This window comes from Arachis ipaensis, chromosome B8, assembly GCF_059453495.1.
Source record: "Arachis ipaensis isolate K30076 ecotype BB chromosome B8, ASM5945349v1, whole genome shotgun sequence".
In the NCBI taxonomy this organism is placed as follows: Eukaryota; Viridiplantae; Streptophyta; class Magnoliopsida; order Fabales; family Fabaceae; genus Arachis; species Arachis ipaensis.
The window spans coordinates 103,035,305-103,054,977 of NC_142443.1; the positions used below are offsets into that span (position 1 = coordinate 103,035,305).

The window sequence follows — 19,673 nt, forward strand, 5'->3', positions numbered from 1 at the left end:
TCTATGGGGTGCAAGCTGCTAAAATCTCATTAGAGATGGCAGACAGCTCAAGAAGACAGGCTTATGGACAAATAGAGGACGTGTTAGTAAAGGTTGAGGGCCTTTACATCCCTGCTGATTTCATAGTCCTGGATACTGGAAAGGAAGAGGATGAATCCATCATCCTAGGAAGACCTTTCCTGGCCACAGCAAGAGCTGTGATTGATGTTGACAGAGGTGAAATAGTCCTTCAATGGAATGAGAACTCCCTTGTATTCAAAACTCAAGGATCTCCCTCTGCAACCATGGAGAGGAAGCTTGAAAAGCTTCTCTCAAAGCAGAGTCAACCAGAGCCCCCACAGTCAAACTCTAAGTTTGGTGTTGGGAGGCCACAACCAAACTCTAAGTTTGGTGTTGAACTCCCATATCCAAACTCTAAGTTTGGTGTTGGAGAGTCTCAACAACGCTCTGCACATCTGTGAGGCTCCATGAGAGCTCACTGTCAAGCTATTGATATTAAAGAAGCGCTTGTTGAGAGGCAACCCAATGTTTATCTAATTCTTATTTTTATTGTTTTTCATGTTTTCTTAGGTTCATGATCATGTGGAGTTACAAAATAAATATAAAAATTGAAAACGGAATCAAAAACAGAAGAAGGAAAATCACACCCTGGAGGAGCATCTGTCTGGCGTTCAAACGCCAGAACAGAGCATAGTTCTGGCGCTGAACGCCCAGAATGGGAGCATCCTGGCGCTGAACGCCCAGAACAAGCATGGTTCTGGCGTTCAACGCCAGAAATGGCAGCAAAGGGGCGTTGAACGCCCAAAATGGGCACCAACCTGGCGCTGAACGCCCAGAGTTGTGTGCAAGGGCATTTTACATGCCTAATTTGGTGCAGGGATGTAAATGCCTTGACACCTCAGGATCTGTGGACCCCACAGGATCACCTCAGGATCTGTGAACCCCACAGGATCTCCACCTTACCTCCTCATAATCCTAGTTTTTTTTTCCACATCTTCTTCTTCATCTATTCCTTCTTCTTTTGCTCGAGGGCGAGCAACATTCTAAGTTTGGTGTGGTAAAACAATTATGTAAAGGATCTATAGCTCAGTGGTAGAACATGTGGCTGCAAATCAAGAGATCCCTGAGATACCTCAGGAGATGCACCTCCCTCCACATAATTATTAGAAGCAACTGAGGATAGAAATCCCAAAAAAAAAAAAAATCACTAGGAATCAAGCCGCAAAGGCAAGGAAGAGACATAGAAGAGCCCAAGAACATCATTGAAACGCCATCATCACTAAGGTGGATTCATTCCTTGCTCTTACTTTCTCTGTTTTTCGTTTTCTATGTTATGTGCTTATCTATGTTTGTGTCTTCATTACATGATCATTAGTAGTTAGTAACTCTGTCTTAAAGTTATAAATGTCCTATGAATCCATCACCTCTCTTAAAATAAAAACTGTTTTAATTCAAAAGAACAAGAAGTACATGAGTTTTGAATTTATCCTTGAACTTAGTTTAATTATATTGATGTGGTGATAATGCTTCTTGTTTTCTGAATGTATGCTTGAACAGTGCATATGTCTTTTGAAGTTGTTGTTTAAGAATGTTAAATATGTTGGCTCTTGAAAGAATGATGACTAGGAGACATGTTATTTGATAATCTGAAAAATCATAAAAATGATTCTTGAAGCAAGAAAAAGCAGCAAAGAGCAAAGCTTGCAGAAAAAAAAATAGGCGAAAAAAAAAAAAAAACAAAAATAGAAAGAAAAAGCAAGCAGAAAAAGCCAAAAGCTCTTAAAACCAAGAGGCAAGAGCAAAAAGCCAATAACCCTTAAAACCAAAAGGCAAGGGCAAATAAAAAGGATCCCAAGGCTTTGAGCATCAGTGGATAGGAGGGCCTAAAGGAATAAAATCCTGGTCTAAGCGGCTAAACCAAGCTGTCCCTAACCATGTGCTTGTGGCGTGTAGGTGTCAAGTGAAAACTTGAGACTGAGCGGTTAAAGTCAAGGTCCAAAGCAAAAAAAGAGTGTGCTTAAGAACCCTGGACACCTCTAATTGGGGACTTTAGCAAAGCTGAGTCACAATCTGAAAAGGTTCACCCGATTATGTGTCTGTGGCATTTATGTATCCGATGGTAATACTGGAAAACAAAGTGCTTAGGGCCACGGCCAAGACTCATAAAATAGCTGTGTTCAAGAATCATCATACTGAACTAGGAGAATCAATAACACTATCTGAACTCTGAGTTCCTATAGATGCCAATCATTCTGAACCTCAATGGATAAAGTGAGATGCCAAAACTATTCAAGAGGCAAAAAGCTATAAGTCCCGCTCATATGATTGAAGCTATGTTTCATTGATAGTTTGGAATTTATAGTATGTTCTATTCTTTTTATCCTATTTTGATTTTCAGTTGCTTGGGGACAAGCAACAATTTAAGTTTGGTGTTGTGATGAGCGGATAATTTATACGCTTTTTGGCATTGTTTTTAGTATGTTTTTAGTAGAATCTAGTTACTTTTAGGGATGTTTTTAATAGATTTTATGTTAAATTCACATTTCTGTACTTTACTATGAGTTTGTGTGTTTTTCTGTGATTTCAGGTATTTTCTGGCTGAAATTGAGGGACTTGAGCAGAAATCAGATTCAGAGGTTGAAAAAGGACTGCTGATGCTGTTGGATTCTGACCTCCCTGCACTCAAAGTGGATTTTCTGGAGCTACAGAACTCGAAATGGCGCGCTTCCAATTGCGTTGGAAATTAGACATCCAGGGCTTTCCAGCAATATATAATAGTCCATACTTTGGCCAAGAATTGATGACGTAAACTGGCGTTCAACGCCAGCCTTCTGCCCAAATCTGGCGTCCAGCGCCAGAAAAGGATCTAAAACCAGAGTTGAACGCCCAAACTGGCACAAAGACTGGCGTTCAACTCCACAATTGGCCTCTGCACGTGCAACACTTAAGCTCAGCCCAAACACATACCAAGTGGGCCCCGGAAGTGGATTTATACATCAAATACTTACTCATGTAAACCCTAGTAGCTAGTTTATTATAAATAGGACCCTTTACTAGTCTTTTTGACCATCTTTGGATCATCTTAGGATCTTAGGATCATCTTTGAATGCATTGTTCTTAGACCATGGGGGCTGGCCATCTCGGCCATGCCTGGACCTTTCACTTATGTATTTTCAACGGTAGAGTTTCAACACTCCATAGATTAAGGTGTGGAGCTCTGCTGTTCCTCAAAGATTAATGCAAAGTACTACTGTTTTCTATTCAATTCTTCTTATTTCGCTTCTAAGATATCCATTCGCACCCAAGAACGTGATGAAGGTGATGATTATGTGTGACGCTCATCATCCTTCTCCCTTATGAACGCGTGCCTGACAAACACTTCTGTTCTACATGAATTAAGCTAGAATGAGTATCTCTTAGATCTCCTAACAGGAATCTTCGTGGCGTAAGCTAGAATGATGGCGGCATTCAAGAGAATCCGGAAGGTCTAAACCTTGTCTGTGGTATTCTGAGTAGGATTCAATGATTGAATGACTGTGATGAGCTTCAAACTCGCGAGTGCTGGGCGTTAGTGACAGACGCAAAAGGAGGGTGAATCCTATTCCAGCATGATCGAGAACCGACAGATGAATAGCCGTGCCGTGACAGGGTGCGTGAGCATATGATTCACTAAGAGGAGGGGATGTAGCCACTGACAACGGTGATGCCCTTGCATACAGCCAGCCATGGAAAGGAGTAAGACTGATTGGATGAAGATAGCAGGAAAGCAGAGGTTCAGAGGAACGAAAATCATCTCCATTCGCTTATCTGAAATCCCTGCCAATGAATCTACATAAGTATCTCTATCCCTTTTATTGTTTATTTTAATCTAATAAAGTATCATGTTTAAATCCGCCTGACTGAGATTTGCAAGGTGACCATAGCTCGCTTCATACCAACAATCTCCGAGGGATTCGACCCTTACTCACGTAAGGTATTACTTGGACGACCCAGTGCACTTGCTGGTTAGTTGTATCGAAGTTGTGACAATTATGAATTAAGATCAGAGCACCAAGCTTTGGAGCCATTACCAGGATTTGTTCGAGCCTGGACATCACAATTTCGTGCACCAGCTAGGAATGGCCTTCCTAGAATTATAGAGGCATTCTCATCCTCCCCCGTGTCAAGTATCACAAAATCTATTGGGAGGAAGAACTTATCCACTTTGACTAAGATATTCTTCACTAATCCATATGCAGGCTTTAGAGATTTGTCTGCCATTTGTAATGCTATCCTTGTGGGTTGTGCCTCTTAGATTTGTAGCTTCTTCATTACAGATAAGGGCATTAGATTTATGCTTGCTCCCAGATCACATAACGCTTTTTCAAAGGTTGTGCCCCCAATGGTGTATGGAATTTGAAAGCTCCCTGGATCTGGCATCTTCCTTGGTAAGTGATTCTGAATAATGGCACTACATTCCTTAGTCAGGACCACTATCTCATCTCCCTTTAAAGGTTTCTTCTTTGACAACAGCTCCTTCATGAACTTGACATAGAGAGGCATTTGCTCCAAAACCTCAACAAAAGGAATATTGATTTGCAACTTTCTGAAGACTTCCAAGAACTTTAAAAACTGCTTGTCCTTGGTCTCCTTTTGAAGTCTCTGAGGATATGGCATTTTAGGCTTGTACTCGGGAGCCTTTGGCAATGTAGGATAAGTATCAAGAGAGTCTGGGAATAGGTTGTCCGCACGCTTTGGAGGGACGTACTCTACTTCTTCCTTCTTCTCCTCTGGAGCTTCTTTTTCAACTGGCTCCTCATTAACTTGTACTTCCGTACTTGCCACTTGTCCACTTATCAAGGTGATAGTGTTGCATTCCTCTCTTGGATTTGGAATTGTGTTACCAGGAAGGCTATTAGTGGTCCTATGATAAATTTTATTAACTTTTGTGGCTAATTGACCCATCTGAATCTCCAAGTTCTTGATTGATGCTCTGGTTTCCTGTCTAAAACTTGCCAATATTGCTTCCAAATCATTGTTTTGATGGGGTTGAGAAGTTGCTTGCTGAGATGACTGAAACTGGTGGTTATTAAAATTATTCTGTTGAAAACCACTTGGAGAATTATTATTAAAATTTTGTGGCATCTGAGGTTGCTCTCTCCACCCAAAATTTAGGTGATTTCTCCACCCCTGATTGTAGGTCTTAGAATAGGGATCATTATTGGGATTTCTAGGGGCACTCCCCATGTAATTGACCTGTTCAGAAGAAGATTGAGCATAATCATAATTTTTATTTTGCATAAAATTACCTGTCATGTCATAAGGGACATCTTGAGGTGCATTCTGAGTGTTGACAGCTAAAACTTGCATTCCACTCAACTATTGAGTAAGTAGATTTATTTGCTGAGACATAAGCTTGTTCTGAGCAAGAAGAGCATTAACAGCTTCCACTTCCAACACGCCTCTCTTCTGAGAGGTCTTAGAGTGCAAAGGATTCCTATTGGAAGAATATAAGTATTGGTTATTAGCAACCAACTCGATAAGCTCAATAGTCTCATCTGGTGTCTTCTTTATGTGCAAAGAACCACCTGCAGAATTATCCAAGCGCATCTTGGACATTTCACATAAGCCCTCATAAAAGATATCCAGCTGAGTCCATCTAGAGAACATGTCTGGAGGGCACTGCCTAGTAAGTAGCTTGAATCTCTCTCAAACTTCATCTTTCTATCTGAAAGTCTGAACCTCCACCCTTAGCTTAGTCAGCTTTTGAGGTGGGAAAAATTTAGTCAGAAAGCTAGTGACAACCTTGTCCCAAGTATCTAGACTCTCCTTGGGTTAAGAATCTAACCACATCTTTGCTCTATCCCTCACAGTAAATGGAAAGAGCATGAGTTTGTATACCTCAGGATTCACTCCATTGGTCTTTACAGTGTCACAAATCTGCAGAAAATTAGAAATAAACTGATTTGGATCTTCCTGAAGGAGTCCATGATATTGACAATTCTGTTGCACAAGAGTAACTAGCTGTGGCTTCAGTTCAAAATTGTTTGCAACTATAGATGGCACCACAATACTTTTTCTTTAAAGATCTGTATTGGGAGTAGTGTATGAGCCAAGCACTCTTCTGGGTTCTTCATTCCCAATTGGATTTGCCACATTGGCATTAGCAGCATGATTATGATCCATAGTGGACTCTGCATCCTTGTAGAGCCTTGCTTGTTGCAAACGCCGCCTCAAAGTCCTTTCAGGTTCAGGATCAAAGTCTAATAGAGGTTCCTTGTCCCTATTCCTGCTCATAAATAGACAGAAGACAAGAAAAGGTGGGATTCTCTACGTCAGAGTGTAGAGAATTTCCAGTGAGGTAACCTGTGTAAAGAAATAAAATAAACAACTAACTAATTAAAGCAAAAAGTTAGAAAATTATAAATAAAATTAAAGTGAAAATTTTGATTTTTTTTGTTTTTAATATATAAAAGAAAAGAACAGAAAGATTAAAATAAAATAACCAAGTGACACCAAACTTAATTTCAGAAATTAAGAGAAAACTAATTGATGCAAAATTTGAAAATTAAAGCTAAGAAGCAAATAGAACTAATAAAATAAAAGAAAAATGAAATGCATGTAATGAGTGGAACGAAGTAATATGAAACACAATAAGCAGGACAACAAAAATAAAATGAACAAAATAACTAAAGGCTTCTAAAAAATTAATATAAGAATATGAAAATAAAAAAATAAAAAGGGACGTAAAAACAAAACAAATGCAGGGGATGGGTGTGAATGAAACTGAAGACAATAAAAGGGAAAATAAATGGGGAAAAAATTTAATGATACCCAAAGAAAAACTAATTAAAGGAAAAAACATCTAATCTAAGCAATCAAACAATGAATAGTTGTCAATCACAGTCAATCCCCGGCAACGGCGCCAAAAACTTGGTACGAAATTTAAATCCACAAACTAACCGACAAGTGCACCGGGTCGTGCCAAATAATACCTCAGGTGAATAAGGGTCGATCCCACGAGGATTGATGGATCAAGCAACAATGATTGATTGATTGGCTTAGTCAGACAAATAGAAAATGATGTTTTGAGTTCAAATGCATTAAACAGTAAATTCAGAATATCAGAAAGTAAGCAGTAATAGAGTTGTGAATAATATATGGAGAAACAGTTAAGGCTTCAGAGATATCTATTTTCCAGATTGACTTTCCTTACTAACTTTTTTAATCATGCAAGATTTAATTCATGGCAAACTATATATGACTAAGCCCTAATTCCTTAGACCTTCTTAGTCTACTCTAACTTTCATCAACTGCCAATTCCGTGGTCACTTAATTCCAATTGGAGGATGAAGTTCAATTCTAGTTTATGTGCCACAAAAACTCTAATTACCCAAATATAAAAGGATTATATATCACGTATCCCATTAAGTCTAGATAATTAGAAGTTTAGGAGAAATTATTTTCAAGTTGTTGTTCAAGTAAAGAGCTTTTCCAAGTTATACAAGAACTCAATTAGAACAAGGGTCATACTTCCGTTCCACCCAAATTCATAAGATAAAGAACGAAAATAATTCTTGAATTATAAATCAGTACATGAATTAAAGTAGAAAAATAATAGTATCAATCCATACAATAGACAGAGCTCCTAACCTTAATAATGGAGGTTTAGTTACTCACGGTTCAGAGAGAAAAACTAGGATTTAGGTAAACTGTAAAGTGCGGAATGAGGTTCCCGAGAAGAGAATAAGGGCTGATTAATTTTCCTTTTATATTTAATCCTAATTAATGTAAATTATAATTTCTAAAACTAAATAATATTTTTTTCTATTTTTAGTTAAAATACGGTTTAATCAGAAGTCTACATAAATCTTCGAAAGGCCTTAATTGGACACTGGGACCACTTGGTGGTTGAAGATCTTGCGCATAACTTGAGTTGGGGCACACCTAACTTGGAGTGGCCAGTGAGAATTGGCATGCAAAGCTTTCCTAGGTGCCTAACTTGAGTGATCATGCGCCTAACTTGAAGTGCAGGGGCATTACTTGCGTGTTGTTGTTGAGCCTTGCGCCTAACTTGAGAAATCTCAAGTTAGGCGCAGCCTTGGCAGATTTTGTGGAAAAGAAGTATAAATTATTATACATCGTTGGAAAGTTCTAGAAGTTAGATTTCCAGCGCCACTGAAATCACATCCATTGGATATCTGTAGCTCGAGTTATTCAGGTTTGAGTGTAGAGAGGTCAAGGTTGACAGCATCATTCGCCTTCTTCTCTTTTTCTACGGAAAATCTTATCAAATCCAGCCGAATGCTACCTAAAATAAATAGAATTGCACACGACTCAAAGTAGCATCCATAGTGACTAAAAGATAATTAATTCTTGATTAAACTCAACAAATTAAATACAAATTCACTAGGAAAAGATAGAAAAAATACTCACGCATCATCGATATGCCCTTTGCCTATATTGCTCTCTTACTTACATGCGTAACTAACATGTAGTGAGAACCCTACTCTTATTTGGCATTAGCCCCCGCCTATGTTCTATTGCTTTGATATGTTTGTTGTAGGCTTAATTTTCTTTCTTTTTCTTTCCTTTTAGGTTGGCCATCAAAAGAGGCAAATGAAAAGCTTCAAAATGGGACAACAAACAAGTTCACCTGCACAACCTTTTGAAGGAGCTCATCAATTGTAGCAACCCGTCCACCTTGCTCTTCTTTGCATGCACCGAGGACGGTGCAATCTTCAAGTGTGGGGAGGTCGTTCAACCGATCTCCATGGGCAACAATTTTCTTTTTCAACACCAATTTTTCAATTTTTGTCTTTGTTAGATTAGTTGTTGCATTGCATGATAAGTTGCATGATAGTTAAAATTTGTACATATTTTACCACTTTTTTTTATGTTAGGACTACTTGGTTAGGGTGATGATTTCTTTTTCCAAGAAAAATTGTTTTAGGACACCCTACCAATTTGAAAAAAATTTTTGCTGAACTTGCTTGAAGAATTTATTTTGGAACATGGTTTTTGAGCTAAGAACACAAGCATGCGAGTTTTTAGCCCAATTGCGTGGTTACATCTTATAACCACTTATTTTCATTCTTGTGTGTATTATTCTCTTTCTATGATTGTAATCTTTGATTTGTTTGATTCTTTATGTCCATTATTCCATGTATACATGTATTTATATGATTGAGGCCATCATTTCATTTAGCTCACTTACCCAAATAGCCTACCTTTTATCAACCATTCTTAGCCAATTTTGAGCTTATTGAATCCCTTTTGTTCTTAATGTCAGCACACCACTACCCCTAAGTGAAAAACAATAAATGTCCCTTAATTTGGATCATTGATTAGCTTAGGCTAGTGAAGGTGTATATCATTTGGGTATAAAAAACTTGGGACATTGGTTGAGGTAAAAGTGTATTTTGTATTTTTATTGAAAATCATGGGATTGGGTACGTGCTTATGCATTAAATATGTAAAACCATATGCATTGATACGTTTGTATGTACTTTGTTGTGAAAAAAAATGTGTGTAAAAAAATGTAGAAAAAAAAATAGAAAAATAAAAGAAACAAAAATATATAGAAAAAAACGCAATAAAAAGGGGACAAAAATACCCCAAAGTAAAGTAACAATAACAATGCATATGGAATGTGAATTAAAGAGAATGCATGAGTATGTGAAAAAAGTGGGAATCATGGGTAGCTAGGCATTGTATTAGAATTGTATAGGTTGTTATATGTATTTGGTGAGAGCTTAGGTTAATCAAAGATTCAAATTTCAAGCTCACTTGACCATATGCATCCTTTACCTTTACCCTAGCCCCATTACAACCTATGAATAAGTTCTCATGATAAATGAATGCATGCATTGAATAATTGTTGATTGTTAAATGAAAAACAAATCTTAGAAAGCATGATTAGAAGAGAATTGAGTGATCAACCCTATACACTTGAGCGAGTAGAGCGGATACACTTCCGGTGAGGGTTTGATATTCAATTCCTTGTTTTCGGCTCTCTCCTCTCTCTAGATTTTGGGTTCTTAATTCCATTTCCTTTTTTATCTAGATTTTAATCTTGTTTCATTTTAGTTTTCCTTTTACTTTTATTTGTTCTAGCATTTTAGTTTACTTACTTCTCTTGTTAATTTCTTATGTTGCTCTCTTTTATGTTGATGAACCATTGTTGAATTCTATTTTCTCTTAATACAATTTTATGTTTCCATGTCTCTTTCATGTTTATCTTCATTGTTATTGTTGATTTCTTGCTTATGTTAGTTATGGGCTTCTTTAATTCTTGCATTTGGTAATGTTTACTTTTCTTGCACTCTAGGTGTTTGATAGAATGTTTCCTCTAGTTATTGTGTAGTTTTCTTTACTCTTGGCCTAGACTAAGGGAATTGGGTGACCTTGAGTCATTGGGTCTCATTGAATTGGTGATTTGAGAACCTTATGTGGTCAATTTGATAACCATTGACTCTAGCCTACTAGTAAGTTAATTAGTAGCTAGGTTAGGACATATAGATTGATGTTGATCAAGCCTATTTGACATACTTAATGCTTTGAGGTTGATATTATACTAACTTCAAGCATAGAGGTAGACTTAATAGGTTAGTCCTTCATAATCGTCAATATATGGTTTGTTGACAAGGATGGTGATCTCAAATTCCTATGCTTAGTGGTGTGCGAAATCGTGATCATTCCATTCCTTGGTAACGATGCTAAAAACTCAATACGCACGTTCATGATCTTATATCTGTTTCACAACTTCGTACAACTAACCAGCAAGTGCACTGGGTCGTCCAAGTAATAAACCTTACGTGAGTAAGGGTCGATCCCACAGAGATTGTTGGCTTAAAGCAAGCTATGGTCACCTTGTAAATCTCAGTCAGGCGGATTAAATTGTATTAAGAAATTATAGTAGATGAAAATAAATAAAATATAAAATAGGATAGTGATACTTATGTAATTCATTGGTGAGAATTTCAGATAAGAGTATAGAGATGCTTTCGTTCCTCTGATCTCTGCTTTTCTGCTATCTTCATCCAATCAATCCTACTCCTTTCCATGGCAAGCTTTATGTAGGGCATCACCGTTGTCAATGGCTACATCCCATCCTCCTGTGAAAATGGTCCAATGCGCTGTCACTGCATGGCTAATCATCTGTCAGTTCTCGATCATACTGGAATAGGATTTACTATCCTTTTGCGTCTGTCACTACGCCCAGCACTCGCGAGTTTGAAGCTCGTCACAGCCATCCCTTCCCAGATCCTACTCAGAATACCACAGACAAGGTTTAGACTTTCTAGATCTCAGGAATGGCCATCCATGGGTTGTAACTTATACCACGAAGACGCTAATAACTCGGACTCGGTCCCCTGTATTAGATATCCAAGAGATATCCATTCAACCGAAGGTAGAACGGAAGTGGTTGTCAGGCACGCATTCATAGGGGAATGATGATGACTTTGTCAGGATCATCACATTCATGTTGAAGTGCGAATGAATATCTTAGAAGCGGAATAAGTTGAATTGAATAGAAAAACAGTAGTATTTTGCATTAATCTTTGAGGAACAGCAGAGCTCCACACCTTAATCTATGGTGTGTAGAAACTCTACCGTTGAAAATACATAAGTGATAAGGTCCAGGCATGGCCGAGAGGCCAGCCCCCAAACGTGATCTAAAGATGAAACTAAAGATGTTCCAAAGATGTAAATACAATAGTAAAAATTCCTATTTATACTGAACTAGTTACTAGGGTTTACAGTAATAAGTAAATGATGCAGAAATCCACTTCCGGGGCCCACTTGGTGTGTGCTTGGGCTGAGCTTGAATTTTACACGTGGAAAGGTCATTCTTGGAGTTGAACACCAGTTTGTGACGTGTTTCTGGCGTTGAACTCCACTTTGCAACTTATTTCTGGCGCTGAACGCCAGACTGCAACATGGAACTGGCGTTTAACGCCAGTTTGCATAATCTAAACCCGGGAAAAGTATGGACTATTATATTGCTGGAAAGCCCTGGATGTCTACTTTCCAACGCAATTGGAGTCGCACCATTTGGAGTTCTGTAGCTCCAGAAAATCCACTTTGAGTGCAGGGAGGTCAGAATCCAACAGCATCTGCAGTCCTTCTTCAACCTCTGAATCCCTCAATTTCAGCCAGAAAATACCTGAAATCATAGAAAAACACACAAACTCATAGTAAATTCCAGAAATGTGATTTTTAATTAAAAACTAATAAAAATATAGTGAAAACTAATTAAATCATACTAAAAACATACTAAAAATAATGCCAAAAAGCGTATAAATTATCCGCTCATCACAACACCAAACTTAAATTGTTGCTTGTCCCCAAGCAACTGAAAATCAAATAGGATAAAAAGAAGAGAATATACTATAAATTCTAAAATATCAATGAAACATAGCTTCAATCAGATGAGTGGGACTTTGTAGCTTTTTGCCTCTTGAATAGTTTTGGCATCTCACTTCCTCCATTGAAGTTCAGAATGATTAGCATCTATAGGAACTTAGAATTCAGATAGTGTTATTGATTCTCCTAGTTCAGTATGTTGATTCTTGAACACAGCTACTTTATGAGTCTTGGCCGTGGCCCTAAGCACTTTGTTTTCCAGTATTACCACCTGATACATAAATGCCACAGACACATAACTAGGTGAACCTTTTCAGATTGTGACTCAGCTTTGCTAAAGTCCCCAATTAGAGGTGTCCAGGGTTCTTAAGCACACTCTTCTTTTGCTTTGGACCTTGACTTTAACCGCTCAGTCTCAAGTTTTCACTTGACACCTTCACGCCACAAGCACATGGTTAGGGACAGCTTGGTTTAGCTGCTTAGGCCAGGATTTTATTCCTTTAGGCCCTCCTATCCACTGATGCTCAAAGCCTTGGATCCTTTTTATTACCCTTGCCTTTTGGTTTTAAGGGTTATTGGCTTTTTGCTCTTGCCTCTTGGTTTTAAGAGCTTTTGGCTTTTTCTGCTTGCTTTTTTTTTCTCTTTTTTTTTCTATTTTTTTTTCGCCATTTTTTTTCGCAAGCTTTCTGTATTCACTGCTTTTTCTTGCTTCAAGAATCATTTTTATGATTTTTCAGATTATCAAATAAAATTTCTCCTGTTCATCATTCTTTCAAGAGCCAACATATTTAACATTCTTAAACAACAACTTCAAAAGACATATGTACTATTCAAGCATTCATTCAGAAAACAAAAAGTATTGTCACCACATCAAAATAATTAAACTAGTTTCAAGGATGAATTCGAAACCATGTACTTCTTGTTCTTTTGTAATTAAAACATTTTTCATTCAAGAGAGGTGATGGATTCATAGGACATTCATAACTTTAAGGCATAGACACTTAAATACTAGTGATCATGAAGACAAAAACATAAACAAACATAAAGCATAAAAATCGAAAAACAGGAAAATAAATAAACAAGGAGATTAAGGAATGAGTCCACCTTAGTGAGGGTGGCGTCTTCCTCTTCTTGAAGAACCAATAGTGCTTTTGAGCTCCTCTATGTCTCTTTCTTGTCTTTCTTGCTCCTCCCTCATATCTCTTTGATCTTCTCTAATTTCATGGAGGATGATGGAGTGCTCTTGATGTTCCACCCTTAATTATCCCATGTTGGAACTTAATTCACTTAGGGAAGTGTTGATTTGTTCCCAACAATTTTGTGAAGGAAAGTGCATCCCTTGAGGCATCTCAGGGATTTCATGGTGAGTAATTTCCTCATGCTCATGTTGAGGTCCATGCTCTCTTGTTTGCTCCATCTTTTTTTTAGTGATGGGCTTATCCTCTTCAATGAGGATGTCTCCCTCTATGTCAATTCTAGCCGAATTGCAGAGGTGGCAAATGAGGTGAGGAAAGGCTAACCTTGCCAAAGTAGAGGTCTTGTCAGCCACCTTGTAGAGTTCTTGAGGTATAATCTCATGAACTTCCACTTCCTCCCCAATCATGATACTATGGATCATGATGGCCCAGTCTATAGTAACTTCAGACCGGTTGCTAGTAGGAATGATTGAGCGTTGAATGAACTCCAACCATCCTCTAGCTACTGGTTTGAGGTCAAGCCTTCTTAGTTGAACCGGCTTGCCCTTTGAGTCAATTTTCCATTGAGCTCCTTCCACACATATGTCCATGAGGACTTGGTCCAACCTTTGATCAAAGTTGACTCTTCTAGTGTAGGGGCGTGCGTTCTCTTCCATCATTGGCAAGTTGAACGCCAGCCTTACATTTTCTGGACTGAAATCTAAGTATTTTCCCCGAACCATGGTGAGCCAATTCTTTGGGTTCGGGTTCACACTTTGATCATGGTTCCTGGTAACCCATGCGTTTGCATAGAACTCTTGAACCATTAAGATCCCAACTTGTTGAATGGGGTTGGTTAGAACTTCCCAACCTCTTCTTTGGATTTCAAGTCGGATCTCCGGATACTCATTCTTTTTGAGTTTGAAATGAACCTCAGGAATCACTTTCTTCTTGGCCACAACTTCATAGAAGTGGTCTTGATGAACCTTAGAGATGAATCTCTCTATCTCCCATGACTCAGAGGTGGAAGCGATTGCCTTCCCTTTCCTCTTTCTAGAGGTTTCTCTGGCCTTAGGTACCATAAATGGTTATGGAAAAACAAAAAGCAATGCTTTTACCACACCAAACTTAAAATGGTTGCTCGTCTTCGAGCAAAAGAAAAGAGAAAGAAGTAGAAGAAGAAGAAAAATGGAGGAGAGGGAGCGGGGTGTATTCGGCCAAGGTAAAGAAGATAGGGTTGTGTTGTGTGAAAATGAAGGAGGGATTGAGGTGTTTATATAGCGAGGGGAGAGGGAGTAGGTTCGGCCATATGGGGTGGGTTTTGGGTGGGAAAGTGATTTTGAATTTTGAAGGTAGGTGGGGTTTATGGGGAAGAGTGGATGGATGTGAGTGGTGAAGGGGTAATAGGGAAGAAAGATTGAGGTGATTGGTGAAGGGTTTTGGGGAAGGGTGTTTATTGGGAATGGTGAGTGTTGAGAAGAGTGAAGAATATGAGTGGAGGTAGGTGGAGATTCTGTGGGGTCCACAGATCCTGAGGTGTCAAAGATTTGCATCCCTGCACCAATTAGGCATGTAAAATGCCTTTGCATGCAATTCTGGCATTTAAACGCTGAATTGATGCTTGTTCTGGGCATTCAACACCCAGATGCAGCATGTTTCTGGCATTGAACGCTAGTTCTATGCTTGTTTCTGGCATTTAACGCCAGTTTCATGCTCTGTTCTGGCGTTAAACACCAGCCAGATGCTCCTTACTGGCGTTTAAATGCCAATAAGCCCTTCCTCCAGGGTGTTCTATTTTCAATGCTGTTTTTTCATTCTGTTTTTGAATTTTTTTTTGTAGTTTTTGTGACTCCACATGATCATCAACCTAGTAGATCATGAAATAACAAAGAGAAAATAAAATAAAATATATTAAATAACATTGGGTTGCCTCCCAACAAGCGCTTCTTTTAATGTCAATAGCTTGACAGTGGGCTCTCACTGAGCCACATAGGTGATCATGTCAATTTTTTTAGACTCCCAACACCAAACTTAGAGTTTGGATATGGGAGTTCAACACCAAACTTAGAGTTTGGCTGAGGCCTCCCAACACTAAACTTAGAGTTTGATTGTGGGGGCTTTGTTTGACTCTGTACTGAGAGAAGCTTTTCATGCTTCCTCTCCATGGGTGTAGAAGGAGATCCTTGAGTTTTAAACAAAAGGTTATCCTCATTCAGTTGAAGGATCAATTCTCCTCTGTCCACATCAATCACAGCTCTTGCTGTGGCTAGGAAGGGTCTTTCAAGGATGATAGATTCATCCTCTTCCTTCCCAGTGTCTAGGATTATGAAATCAGCAGCGATGTAAAGGCCTTCAACCTTTACTAGCACGTCCTCTACTTGTCCATAAGCCTATTTTCTTGAGTTGTCTGCCATCTCTAATAAGATTCTGGCAGCTTGCACTTCAAAGATTCCCAGTTTCTCCATTACAGAGAGTGGCATGAGGTTTATCCCTGACCCAAGGTCACATAGAGCCTTCTCAAAGGTCATAGTGCCTATGGTACAAGGTATTAAGAACTTTCCAGGATCCTGTTTCTTCTGAGGCAATCTCAGTTGATTCAGATCACTCAGTTCATTAGTGAGCAAGGGAGGTTCATCTTCCCAAGTCTCATTACCAAATAATTTGGCATTCAGCTTCATGATTGCACCAAGGTACTTGGCAACTTACTCTTCAGTAACATCTTCATTCTCTTCAGAAGAAGAATACTCATCAGAGCTCATGAATGGCATAAGGAGGTTCTATGGAATCTCTATGGTCTCTAGATGAGCCTCAGATTCCTTTGGTTCCTCAGAGGGAAACTCCTTATTGATCTCTGGACGTCCCAGGAGGTCTTCCTCACTGGGATTCACGTCCTCCTCCTCTTTTGTGGTTTCGGCCATGATGGTCATTTCAATGGCCTTGCACTCTCCTTTTGGATTTTCTTCTGTATTGCTTGGGAGAGTACTAGGAGGGATTTCAGTGATCCTTTTACTTAGCTGGCCCACTTGTGCTTCTAAATTTCTAATGGAGGACCTTGTTTCATTCATGAAACTCACAGTGGCCTTAGATAGATCAGAGACTAAATTTGCCAAGCTAGATGGATTCTGCTCAGAATTCTCTGTCTGTTGCTGAGTGGATGATGGAAAAGGTTTACTATTGTTAAACCTGTTTCTTCCACCATTAGTAAAGTCTTGTTGAGGCTTTTGTTGATCCTTCCATGAGAAATTTGGGTGATTTCTCCATGAGGAGTTATAGGTGTTTCCATAAGGTTCACCCATATAATTTACCTCTGCTATTGCAGGGCTCTCAGGATCATAAGCTTCTTCTTCAGAAGGTGCCTCTTGAGTACTGTTAGATGCAGCTTGCATTCCATTCAGACTCTGAGAAATCATATTGACTTGCTGAGTCAATATTTTATTCTGAGCCAATATAGCATTCAGAGTGTCAATTTCAAGAACTCCCTTCTTCATAGGCGTCCCATTATTCACAGGATTCCTTTTAGAAGTGTACATGAACTAGTTATTAGCAACCATGTCAATGAGTTCTTGAGCTTCTGCAGGCATTTTCTTTAGCTGAATGGATCTACTTGCAGAATGGTCCAGTGACATCTTTGATAACTCAAACAGACCATCATAGAATATATCCAGAATGGTCCATTCTGAAAGCATGTCAGAAGGACACTTTTTGGTCAGTTGCTTGTACCTCTCCCAAGCTTCATAGAAGGATTCACCTTCTTTCTGTCTGAAGGTTTGGACATCCACTCTAAGCTTACTAAGCTTTTGAGGAGGAAAGAACTTGGCTAAGAAAGCCGTGACTAGCTTATCCCAAGAGTTCAGGCTATCTTTGGGTTGAGAATCTAACCATACTCTAGCTCTATCTCTTACAGCAAACAGAAAAAGCATAAGCCTGTAGACCTCAGGATCAACCCCATTGGTCTTAACAGTATCACAGATCTGCAAGAATTCAGTTAAGAACTGAAAAGGATCTTCAGATGAAAGTCCATGAAATTTGCAGTTCTGCTGCATCAGAGAAACTAATTGAGGTTTCAGCTTAAAGTTGTTTGCTCCAATGGCAGGGATGGAGATGCTTCTTCCATGTAAATTGGAATTAGGTGCAGTAAAGTCACCAAGCATCCTCCTTGCATTATTATTATTTTCGGTTGCCATCTCCTCTTCCTTTTCGAAAATTTCTGTAAGGTTGTCTCTGGATTGTTGTATTTTAGCTTCTCTTAGTTTCCTTTTCAGAGTCCTTTCAGGTTCAGGATCTGCTTCAACAAGAATGTTCTTGTCCTTGCTCCTGCTCATATGAAAAATAAGGGAACAGAAAATAATAATAGGGATCCTTTTTACCACAGTATAGAGGTTCCCTTGTGTGACTAGAAGAAAAGAAGAAAAAGAATGAAGAAGAGAAGAATTCGAACTCAAAGGAGGAGAAGGGTTCAAATTTTTGGGTGGAAGAGAAGTGTTAGTAGATGAATAAATAAATAGAAGGAGATGAGAGGTGAGAGAATTTCGAAAATTAATTAAAATAAAAATTAAAAATTAAAGTTAAATTTTGAAAATCAAAGTTTGAAATTAAATTAAAAATTAAAATTTAAAACAATTAGTTAATTAAAAAGGAATTTTGAAAAAAAAGGAGGGATTTTCGAAAATTAAAGGTAGAAAGTTAGTTGGGTAGTTTTGAAAAAGATAAGAATCAAACAAAAAGTTAAGTGGTTAAGAGATTTTGAAAATCAAATTTTGGAAAGATAGGATTGAAAAAAGATGTGATTGAAACAAAAAGATAAGATTGATTGAAAAAGATTTGAAAGTCAAATTTTGAAAAGATAGGAAGTTAGAAAAGAAGTTAGAAAGGATTTTAAATTTGATTTCGAAAAAGATATGATTGAAATTGAAAAAGATATGATTGAAAATTATTTTGAAAAAGGTTTGAAAAAGAAATTTAAAAAGATTTGATTTTGAAAATTAAAGTTGATTACTTGACTAACAAGAAACAAAAAGACTTGATTTTAAAATTTAAATATTGAACCTTTCTTATTAGGCAAGTAACAAACTTTACATTTTTGAATCAATCACATTAATTGTTAGTAATATTTTCGAAATTATGAGATAGAATTAAGAAAAAGATTTTTGAAAAATATTTTTATAATTTTCAAAAATAAATAAGAAAAAATAAAAAAGATTTGATTTTTGAAAAAGATTTTGAAAAAGATAGGATTTTCAAATTGAAAATTTGATTTGACTCATAAAAAACAACTAAATTTTAAAAAGTTTTGAAAAAGTCAACTCAAATTTTCGAAAATTTATGAGTGAAAAAGGGAAATATATTTTTTGATTTTTGAATTTTTAATGATGAAAGAGAAAAACACAAAATTGACTCAATGCATGAAAATTTTTTGGATCAAAACATGTGATGCATGCAAGAACACTATGAATGTCAAGATGAACACCAAGAACACTTTGAATGTCAAGATGAACACCAAGAACTTAGTTTTGAAAATTTTTAAGAAAAGATAAACATGCAAGACACTAAACTTAAAATTTTTTATTCTTTAGACATTAATAATTCAAGAATGCATATGAAAAACAAGGAAAGACACAAAACAAGAAAATATGAAGATCAAACAAGAAGACTGGCCAAGAACAACTTGAAGATCATGAAGAATGCAATGCATGAATTTTCGAAAATAATTTTTAGAAAATTAAAAAGATGCAATTGACACCAAACTTAAATCTTGACTCTAGACTCAAACAAGAAACATTAAATTATTTTTGATTTTATGATTTTGTTAATTTTTTTTATTTTTCAAAAACTAATTGGAAAAAACAAAAAAAGAAGAAATTATTTTTTTGTATTTTTTGAAAATAAGAAATAAAAAGCTTAAAATTAAAATAAAATTACCTAATCTGAGCAACAAGATGAACCGTCAGTTGTCCAAACTCGAACAATCCCCGGCAACGGCACCAAAAACTTGGTGTGCGAAATCGTGATCATTCTATTCCCTGGTAATGACACTAAAAACTCAATACGCACGTTCATGATCTTATATCTGTTTCACAACTTCGTACAACTAACCAGCAAGTGCACAGGGTCGTCCAAGTAATAAACCTTACGTGAGTAAGGGTCGATCCC

General features: G+C 37.6%; 1 non-coding gene and 1 pseudogene across 1 annotated transcript; one reads left to right on the top strand and one right to left on the bottom strand.

The window, feature by feature from the left end:
• LOC148549056 (uncharacterized) overlaps nucleotides 1–19,673 on the bottom strand; it is a 55,834-nt pseudogene that overhangs the window by 27,028 nt on the left and 9,133 nt on the right.
• LOC148549058 (small nucleolar RNA R71) lies at nucleotides 17,204–17,311 on the top strand. Its single transcript, XR_015897115.1, has one exon. It is a non-coding gene; the product is annotated as a small nucleolar RNA R71 (small nucleolar RNA).